Genomic DNA, 10707 nt, shown 5'->3' on the forward strand with positions numbered 1-10707 from the left:
AATGTGATTGTATCATAAAAATTTTTATTTATTAGGATAAACCTTAGGAGAAGAAAAGGGGAAGGATAATTCAAGACGTTCCTGTTGGCATTAAGTTATTATTGCCATTAGTGACAACACTTATCTATATCAATATAGCTACTAAGCTCACCACTCAGTCTACAATGTATATCGAGCATTCAGTGGTTACCTTGTACATTCATCACTTAAGCAGTTTACACCAAGCCTCACAGTTCACACTGAGCATTCAACTGTTAACCGAGCTGAGTATAGCTACTGAGTGAATGTGCAATCCAATAGTGCCTACCAAGTGATAGAAGCACAATGTCTACCGAGTGATGGAAGTGTATTGTCTACCGAGTGATGGAAGCACAATGCCTACCAAGTGATGCAAGCGCAGTGTTTACCAAGTAATGAAAGTATAATGTTTACTGAGTGAAAGCAAGGTAAACGAAGGATTCAATTTTTACTGAGTGATACTATATCCACTGAGTCTCCAATGGTTACCAAGTTCAGAACTACATTAGGTGATTAGTATGGACCAAGCCTTCACTTCTACCAAGTGCATGACAATGTCAAGTAATGCAGTGGACGCTGAGTATCAGAAGGTCACTGAGTGAGTTCAGTGAACCTATTTACTATTTAACCGACTCAGTAATATTTTGTTCACTTGTGTTTTAACCGACCTTGCAATTGTAATTATTGGAATGGTATATATGTAATGTATTATATCATTTACAAGATGAATGTGATGAGAATCAAAGTTAAAAGAGAGACATATAATATTTTGAGAATTGTAAATGCGAATCAGTAGAAGAGAAGAATATTCAGCAAGGTCTACAAGGAGTAGTAATAAATTCATCAGTCACAAGAGGTGATATATACTTCAAGGATCTGATCAGAAAATCAAGTTTGTAAGTAGATCCACTATTTCATCCTAATAGGTGAATCATTTTTGTAAATCCTTTAATAGGGTAGACTTAACAATCTTTGTATAAATCTCCTAACAGAGTGCATACTTTAGTGTATGTTTGTAAATCCTTTAACAAGATGGACCTAGTAGTCCTTTATGCTCCTAATAGGGAAGATCACCAGAAGTGGTCAATGTAAGCCTTAACAAGTCAACTTCATATTGTAGTAACGAAGTTTAGTGGGTATCATCCCCACCCCAGTTTTACTTTCTATTTGGAAGGTTTCTGGGTCACCAAATCATTGTGTACATGTGTTATGGATGTTTGATTTCTCATAGATACACTAGATTAGATGAATGAATGGTGAATAGTTAAAATGTTGAATTGTTCAAAATTTTGAAGTTACTGATTCACCCCTCTCCTCTCAGTAACCTATCATATCTTGAATATTTCCAACAATTGGTATCAAAGCATTTTGGTTCTCAGGACAAAGCTTGACAGCTTGAGCAAAGATCAAGGACAATGGAGATATTCAGACTTGACAATGCTATTGAAAGTGAAAAGCTAGATCTAGAAATGGCCATGACTCAACTCAAAGAAGCAAAGGAGCATCTTTCTCAATCCCTGAAGAGAAGGAAGGAACTTGCAAGACAAATTAATGATCATCAGTATGTTGAAGAAAAGATTGAAGACCTTTTACCATCAAGCAGTTTAGATGAAGCTAATGAGGCTATTAAGGAACTCCTAGCAAAGAATGGTTCTCTACAGGAAGAAGTAAGAAAGTTTAAAAGAGAACAAGAAATCCAATCAATTAGGCTATGTGAAGTCTTGGAATAGAGAGACAAGGAAAATGAAGACTTAGAGGCAAGAAATAATCAATCCCTTCAACATGGAGATCTTGTAAATCAACTATCTAATGCAAATGAAGAAATTATGAATTTGAGATTTGAAAATGAAAGCCTGAGGAATGATCTAATCATTGATAGACAAATCAATGAAAGCTTAAAAAATGATTTGAGATTTGAAAGAAAAATCAATGAAAGTTTGGAAAATGACTTGATCATTGAAAGAAAATCAATGAGAGAATGATAAATTCTCAAGCAGACATGACTCAATTAAATCAGCAAAGTGAGTAGAATCTTCATAGACAAAAAGGAAAAGCTGGACTTGGTTACAAGGAAGAAGGTGAAACCTCCAAACAAGGTGCCCAAAGGAATCAAAGACCTACTTGCAATCATTATGGTAAGCTAGGTCACACATCAGACAAGTGTTGGAGCAATGGAAAAGGTAAATTCAATGGTAAATGCTACAATTGTAGTCAGCATGGTCATAAAGCTAATGAATGCAAAGAAAAACCTAAATTTGAAGGCAATTGTCACAAATGCAAGAAGTATGGTCACAAAGCATTCCAATGTAGATCCAAATCATTCAATCCAACTGAACAACTTGTTAAAGTAATCTTTGGATGGGATTACAATACATGGTGCAGATGTAATTATTGTGGAGAATATGGACACATTGGCAAAGACTGCTCAATGCATCACTTGAGGAAAAGAGACACAACAGTAAGATGTTATACGTGTACAGAACTTGGTCATATAGCTAAAAACTGCATGAATATAGAAAGAGTTGAAGATGAAAAGATAGCTAAAGCTAAAAACATTCGAAAGCAAATGAGGCATCAGTGGATTCCAAAATCTACCAAGCAAGATAGTTCAAGTGATGGCAATGTCACTCAAGAAGTGGGTGACTCCATCATTTCCAATTAGAATCCTAAAGGATCTGGAATGGTATCATCAAGCTATATCTAGAGAAGTTCCAAATGCAAGAAAGCAAAATGATCAAATTAGTATTTTAGATACACATCTTTCTCCGAGTTGCACCTACCGAGGAAAGTAGATTGAAGCCCTTACCAAACTAGGTCGAGAGTAACTAAAAGTTTTTGTTTGACCACCGAGATGCAAGCTTCTACCGAGCAAATGAATGACGGCCTATCAAACACTATGTCATCTCAGCTACCTTTGTACCAAACATTTATGGAAAAAATTTCATCAAAAAGGGTAGAATTCAATTTCATTCTTCATCGCGATTTCAAAGCTAAGAAATTTCAGTGATTCCCAAGCAAATTCCAAGAAAAACCAAGCAATTTCAAGTGATTTTTAAAAGCAAAAAATTTGTTCAGAATTTTTTCCGAGCAGCAATGGCATGCAGGAGTAGCGGTTGCACCAAGGCAAAAAGAGGTTCAGAAATGCTAGTCAAAGGTGTGGATTGGAAGGCAAGAAATTTCAAGCTAGCTCCAACAATCGCAGAATCACTCAACTCAAATGGAGCTCAATCGCAAATTCCACCTAGGGTACTTCTTACCAATGATATTTGTACTCATTTTAGATGTTCTATTCAAGAAATTGGAAACCTAGAGATGGACAATGCCCTAGAAGAAATGAGTGTAGATGGCTCTCTAAAATCTGAATACAAGCATCTTGAAACCAAAGGCTTGACTCATATCTCACATATTTCAAGAAGTTTCCAAACCAAGTGGATTAGGTATATTTTGAGTCGGGTGCATAATGGGCAACTATGGTTAGAGCAACAAATGTTAATTACAAAAAAGATGATTCACAAAATCACGGGTCTTCCTATGCTCAACAAAGTGAAGGTTACCAAAACCCTAGGATAGGATGAGTTACAGAAGGTAACCCTAGCTGAGTGGGATGGTAGAGGTTTGAAGGTTAACACTGTATTAGATGTCAAACTAAGATTTGGCATTCATGTCATTGCCCACAAAATCTATAGCTCTAGTCGACTGAATAGTGTACCTTATGAGGCTATGGATTTGGCCTTCAAAATTGTAAAGAAGAACCTTGAATTTGACCTATCTGAATTACTGTTGAAATAATTAAATAAGAATATGGAGAGTATAAGGATTTCAAAGAATAATCCTTGCAAATTCGGCTCTCTATTGATCTGTTTATTTTTCTATATTCAAAAATTCTTTCCATCAAAAGCAACAGTTGTATGGAGAAAAGACATTCCAATTTTGTATCAGATAAATGAGTTTGTAGCAGAAATGGGTGAAAATTTTGATAGCATCATGGATAATTTTTTTGAAGATTTCAAGGAAAGAATTAATAATAGGTTCTAAATTCCACCAAAATTAGTTGAAGATTACAGAGATTATGTATGCTTTATGGTTGACTGTGATAAGGTATACATTCAAGCAATTAGACCTCGAGTTGCATGGGTAAAACCTCTTCCTTATGAGGTAAATATTGATGAGGCCAGGGACATTATAAAAACACTAGTGAATGAGCTAGTAGACCCAAAGTAACCAATTTTTGGAACATATGATGAGGCAAAGGCTAGAATTGAGCTTGAAATCAAGCTACCCTAGGCCATAAGCAAAGGCAAGAGGAAGATAGCCAAATTGAAAACTACAACATGTCCTCTTATGCTTACTGAGTGAAAAGGTGAGGATGAAGAAGATGATAAAGAAGAAGAAGGAGAAGAAGAAAAAGAAGAACATGAATCTAAAGAGCAACATCCTAAGAAGAAAGGTAAGGTAATTATTACCAAACTTAAGAAAAATCCTACTACAGTATTCTCTAGAAGAACTAGAAAAGGCAAGCAGGAACCTATACTGGTTAGGCCTCCACCCACATTTGAGGAAAGACTTAAAAAATTGGAAGAGGGAGCTAGCATCACAAATTTCAAGGCATTAAAATTTGAAACAAGAACTGATGCTAAGAAAATGTAGATTGAGGAACTAGTACTCAATAAGATGGGTAAATGGAAATACTCCCCAAACCAGCTTACCTCTCAAATCTCCAAAGAACTATTGGAGATATTGCAACTGAGATGGGAGTCATCCACCAAAATGGCTAAAGACATATATGAGCAATCTCTGAGAAATCTTCTACTGAGTCTCGCTAGAGTGGAAATAAAGGCTACAATGAGGAAACATGAAGGTAAAATGATGATTAGATTTCACACATGTTTGATTTTAATTAAAGACATTAAGCATGTTGTAAATGATACAACAAACATGTGGAAGAACATCTATCATCTACAAAAGTCCAGTGAAGATCTAGTTGACATCAAGGATGATGATAGCAGTGATGGTGATGATTTTTATAACACGACATCCTTCACAGTTACTCTAGGAGAGCTGCATGCACTTATGGAAGAAAAAGAGGAAGAAGACAAGGAGGAAGAAGCAAATGAGGAAGAAGAAGATTGAGTTAAAATTGTAGCAGAAGTGATTGCATCCCTTCCTCACTCTCCACCAAAGACTATTACATCCACTAAGGAGACAACTTTTGCAAGTGAGATTGTGAGCACAATTGCCACATCAATTGCTCAATCTTCACCGGCCACCTCCCAACTCCAGGTATCTGAAATAGATGTGCCAAGCACTTCATCTACCAAGTTGACTATTAGTTCTTCAGCTACCGAGCCATCCTCCTCAACTCCTTCATCAACAATAAGTATACCAGTAAGTTCCACAATTTTGATTTCAAAAAGTTCTATAGTTTTGTGAGCATTATCTGCATCTACTTTAAATCCAAATAGTTCAGATACTGCTATACCGAGTATATCATTATTTTTGGGAAGTATTCTAGTTTTTGATCTAGTTAATACTTCTATTAGCATTCAATCCTCAAGTCTTATCCCAATTTTTACTGCTAGCCCTTCCATCTCCAATATTGTGTCTATTCCTAAGGTCAAACCAGTCATCAAAGAAGTCAAACAAAAACATCCATTAAAACTTCTAGTCACTGGAAAGGAAATTGCAGAAGATATTGACTTAGACACAGAGATAGCGATTCCAAAGATTGACTATGAAAATGCTACCATTGAAGAGATGAGGTTAGCTAGTCAACTCATAGAGATGAAAGCTACGTAGAAGTAGTTAAGGTCTGAAAGGGATAAGGAATATAGAATAATTGAGAATACCAAAAATATAATTACATATGCTATAGGTGTCGAAGTAGATTCTACTAAACACATTTTGATTCAATTAGAAGAAGTTGTACAGAAATTCAATGAGGATTCTTCTAGATAAGAAAAACTTATTGAGAAAGCTGAAAAGAAATTTGATAATAAGGTGCTAGAGCATATTGCTCAAAAGATAGTAATAAAGAAAGTTGAATTGTCAACATTTTTGGGAAATTTTGAAAATTCTTTTAATAATGCATCATCAATTTTTGCTAAAATTTGTGATGTTTCTAGCCTTACCAAAGAAGTAAAGGATAAGTTAAATAAGATTGACATTGATATGCAATCAAGTGCCTCCAAGCTAAAGGTGGACTCCTCCTCCACAACCTCCCATCACACCAAGATTAGATATTTGGCAGATGTTCAAGTAGAATTATTGAGAGAGGAAGCTAGGATATGGTCACAACTCATAGACATCTAGAACATGATCCTTCCTATGATGGACACAATGCAAAAACATCTTGTACATTGCAAAACATTATTCCAAGATTAGAACTTCTCAATGGCTGATCACTTGATCCAATTATCAGCAAAAGTTCAAATTTCTCTCTCCACCTGTCAAATTTTGCAGCAGACTTGGGATAGTACTTTTGCAACCATTATTAAGGTACATCAAGAATTTATATCTCACTTTGGTGTAGCCATATAAATTGTATATATGCAGTCCTTTAGCATTAATAATCAAAAAGGGGGAGAGATTTAGAGATTCGGAGATTTAGCATAATAAATAAGGAGAGGTATCACTATAAGTGATAGGGGGAGTTAGCACAAAATAAAGTTTGCATGTGTACATAAGTATATTTGTATATGCAGAAGTTCTACAAAGATCAATTTTGAAAAACCTAAATTCATTTAGTCAGCCTGTGTACATATGTTTTGGCTTATAAGTGTTTTTGTCACTAATGCCAAAGGGGGAGATTGTTGGCATTAAGTTATTATTTCTATTAGTGACAACACTTATCTTTATCAGTATAGCTACTGAGCTCATCACTCAGTCTACAATTATACAAAGCATTTAGTGGTTACCTTGTACATTCATCACTTAAGTAGTTTACACTGAGCCTCACAGTTCACACCAAGCATTCAAGTGTTAACCAAGCTAAGTATAGCTACCGAGTGAATGTGCAATCCAATAGTGCCTACCAAGTGATGGAAGCATAGTGTCTACTGAGTGATGGAAGCATAGTGTCTACCGAGTGATGGAAGCATAGTGCCTACTAAGTGATGGAAGCACAGTGTTTATTGAGTGATGGAAGCACAATGCCTACCAAGTGATGCAAGAGAAGTGTTTACCAAGTAATGAAAGTATAATTTATCGAGTGAAAGAAAGGTAAATGAAGGATTCAATTTTTATCGAGTGATACTATATCCACTGAGTCTCCAATGGTTACTGAGTTTAGAACTATGTCAAGTGATTAGTATGGACTGAGCCTTCACTTCTACCGTGTGCATGACGATGTTGAGTAATGCAATGGACACCAAGTATCAGAAGGTCACTAAGTGAGTTTAGTGAACTCGAGTTATCTACTATTTGGTCAACTCAGTAATATATTGTTCACTTTTGTTTTAGCTGACCTTGCAATTGTACTTATTGGAATGGTATATATGCAATGTATTATATCATTTGCAAGATGAATGTGATGAGAATCAAAGTAAAAAGAGAGACATGTAATATTTTGAGAATTGTAAATGCGAATCAGCATAAGAGCAGAATATTCAACAAGGTCTACAAGGAGTAGTAATGATTCATTAGTCACAAGAGGTGATATATACTTCAAGGACCAAATCAACAAATCAAGTTTGTAAGTAGATCCATTGTTTCATCCTAACAGGTGAACCAGTTTTGTAAATCCTTTAATAGGGTAGACTTAACAGTCTTTGTATAAATCTCCTAACAGAGTGCATACTTCAGTGTATGTTTGTAAATCCTCTAACAAGGTAGACCTAATAGTCTTTTATGCTCTTAATAGGGCAGATCACCAGAAGTGGTCAATGTAAGCCTTAATAGGTCAACTTTATAGTGCAGTAACAAAGTTTTGTGGGTATCATCCCCACCCCAGTTTTACTTTCTATTTGGAAGGTTTCTAGGTCACCAAATCACTATGTACATGTGTTATGGATGTTTGATTTCTCATATATGCTGTAGATTAGATGAATGAATGGTGAATAGTTAAAATGTTGAATTGTTCAAAATTTTGAAGTTACTGATTCACCCTCCCCTCTCAGTAACCTATCATATCTTGAATATTTCCAACAGTTCCACCCTTTAAATTTCTAGATGGGTCTTTATAAAGGTTTCACAAGAACAATAAAAATTAAAGATAAAATGAGCTATCCCCTAGGGAATTGCAAACAAAAAATATGATGCATGTGTTAGCCCCAACTAATAAGTTTGTTAATATATGTGAAAGAGTCATACTATTTATTATGTTTTCATTAATGTCAATCCTTAATTGGTAAGACATTATGTCCATTGAGTAGAGTTCCATATCATTTTAATTTTGATTGATGAAGATGAGTTAATAATGATGGAAATAATGATAAGTGTATGTATTCAATGGGAACTTGAATGGATTAGGATATGATAGTATAATCTTTGTTTGATTATTTTGTTGGAAATATAAGAGGAGGAACTAAGAGGGGGGGCATGAATTAGTTACAACTAAAATAATTCAAAATTCTTTAGATGTTAATACAAACCTTCTTTAAAGTCACAACTTAGTTAAAATTAGATATTCACTATAACTCAGTTAACAAAGAAATCAAACATATTAATTTTTATTGACATTTAGTAACTTACTTTTAGAAAGATAAATCAAGTAAGAAAATGACATGAACACATGAGACACCAAGATTTAATGTAGAAACCCAATTTGGAAAAACCACCAATGCAACTATTCACAACTTTTCACTTTTCTAAAGTGCACCCTATTAGTAGCCAACCTTGTTAAAGGTTACAAAAAACATTGTTAGGTGTGACCCTATTAAAGGATTTAAGTCACCTTGTTAGGAGTGTCCTTGTTAAAGGTCTTAAGACAAGTCAATTTAGAAATGCCTATTATTTAGAGGATTTTCAAAATGAATATTAGGTCAACTCTGTTAAGAGATTTCTTCACTGCTACAATTGTTAGAGAGTAACAATAATTGATGTAATTAATGAAGAAACTAGAATTTAGATTTAGATCAATATTTTTTCTTATCCTCTAGATCCTCCCTGATCAAAATATTCTTTACATCTCCTTGGATACTTTACTCTTAATCAGATATCCTTCTCTATCTCCTATCTTCTTCATGATTTTTTCATTTTACAATCAACAACTTGACCTTTCATATATATGAAACACAATTTCAAGTTGGCTTGAATACCCTTTCAAATAAAAAAACATCTACTAATTCTTCTTGCATAAAGAAATAAATAAATAAAACTAATCTACTAAAGGTTGGCTAAAATTGGGTCACTCAGTTACCAGTCAGTTCCTTGGTAATTGACTTGACTTGGTTTACACTGAACTCCTTTGGTAACCAAATTGACTTAATTTAAATATGAATCCATGTACTTCTCTTCTTCTAAACTTATGCTCGATGTATACTAGAGTCTTCTGAACTCCTTTCCAATTGGCAATGCTTAGTTAGAGTATAAGATTTGTGTAACATCAATGATAATATATAAAGAAATAATTTTTATCAACAATATCCCTCTTTGGCATTGATGACAACACAACATGTCATTAAGAAAAGAAAACTTAGAGAAATGAAATGATTTATAAGATTTTCTAATATCCTTAGTTTCATTTTGATTCTCTATCCAACCATGAGAACTCCCTTTGCCATGTGATCTTCATATTCCACCAAATCAAGTTTTCCCTCTTGCAGATTATTGCTTCTAATTCTTCTTTGATTATGTCAATCTCTCCCTTAATGAATAGATGACAAGATTCTCTCCCTCTTTGGCATAAAATACCAAATACTTGACATAGTGATTTTTTAATGTACTTGATGTAATGATTCATATGTAATGAGCTCTGACTTCCTTGCATCAACTTGATAGATCTTTCATGTAATTTGGTTGGTGCATCACTAATCTATACTCTAGTGTGGATTAGATAGGGGAATGACCCCTAGATTTCCTCTTAGATATAAAATTGCATCCTTGGGTAATGATTTGGTAAATATTTCAGCATACTATTCCTTTGTGTTAATGTATTCCAATCTAACTTCTTTATCTTGAACTAATTCTCTCAGAAAATGATACTTGATTGCAATGTGTTTTGTCTTGGTGTGAATCACTACAGTTTTAGATATATTGATTGCACTTGTGTTATCACAATAGAGAACCACTGGATCTTTTATTTCTTCCTTCATTCCTAATAGTAGTTTCTTGAACCATAATATGTTGGAGCATTTAAATATTGCAACAACATATTATGCCTCTATTGTAGATCGAGAGATGCAATTTTGCTTCTTACTTGTCCAAGATACTAACCTCTTTCCAAGAAAGAATGATTCTCCATTGGTGCTCTTCTTGTCATCAATGGTTCTATCCCAATTAGTATCATATTTCAACTCAAATTTCCATCCTTTCTTGTACCATAGACCATAGTCTTGAGTATCTTTTAGATATCTCACAATTCTCTTGATTGTCATCATATGATATTCTCTAGAATTCACAGAGAATCTTATAACTATTCCAACTACTAATGCAATATCAAGTATTGTATTCTATAGGTAGTCTAATTTACCTCTTTTGAATCATCATTCTTAGATAGATTATGTATAGTAGACATAAGTGTTCCAATTGGTT

This window comes from Cupressus sempervirens, chromosome 8 (genome assembly GCF_028749045.1).
Source record: "Cupressus sempervirens isolate cs-2001-9-10 chromosome 8, ASM2874904v1, whole genome shotgun sequence".
NCBI classification, from domain to species: domain Eukaryota; kingdom Viridiplantae; phylum Streptophyta; class Pinopsida; order Cupressales; family Cupressaceae; genus Cupressus; species Cupressus sempervirens.